Source organism: Propithecus coquereli, unplaced genomic scaffold (assembly GCF_000956105.1).
Source record: "Propithecus coquereli isolate 6110/MARCELLA unplaced genomic scaffold, Pcoq_1.0 Scaffold258, whole genome shotgun sequence".
NCBI classification, from domain to species: domain Eukaryota; kingdom Metazoa; phylum Chordata; class Mammalia; order Primates; family Indriidae; genus Propithecus; species Propithecus coquereli.
Window position 1 is genome coordinate 1,659,248 of NW_012148152.1, and position 574 is coordinate 1,659,821.

Consider the following 574-nt stretch of genomic DNA (forward strand, 5'->3'; position numbering starts at 1 on the left):
GTAACTATTCTATAGCAAAGATCCACCACTGGAAAGTACATGTTTTCCAGATAGATTAAAGCATCCATTTTGATAGCATGTCTTTGTAACTAAAGTAAAAACTCAGACTGAGTTAAAAATAATAATGCAGAAACTGTACAAGGAGACAAAATTCAAAAATTGTGTTCTAATAGCAAAAGAACTAATGAAAAAACAAGAATGACGTGGTTTTTATTAACAAACATTCACCACAAACTAAATTAGCTGAAAGAAGCAAGAAAAAATATGAATAGAACTTAGAACTGTGCTTATAGGTTCTCCTAGTACATCATTTGAAATTCTTATGCTTCATTAATTTTCTCTTCCACTTCCAAAATGTGTGAAAGCAACTAATAATCTAACTGATAGTTCTATAAATGTTATTTACTTTATGCCAATCCAATGGAAACTATACAACTCAGCCAACTGGCTGGAATATTGGCATGGGTTCATGTCTCTTGTCCTTATCACAACATATCTACATATGTTAATATAATAGGATGCAAGCACTCTCAGGATTTCTAGAAAAACCCAATGGTTTCCTGATAAATTATTG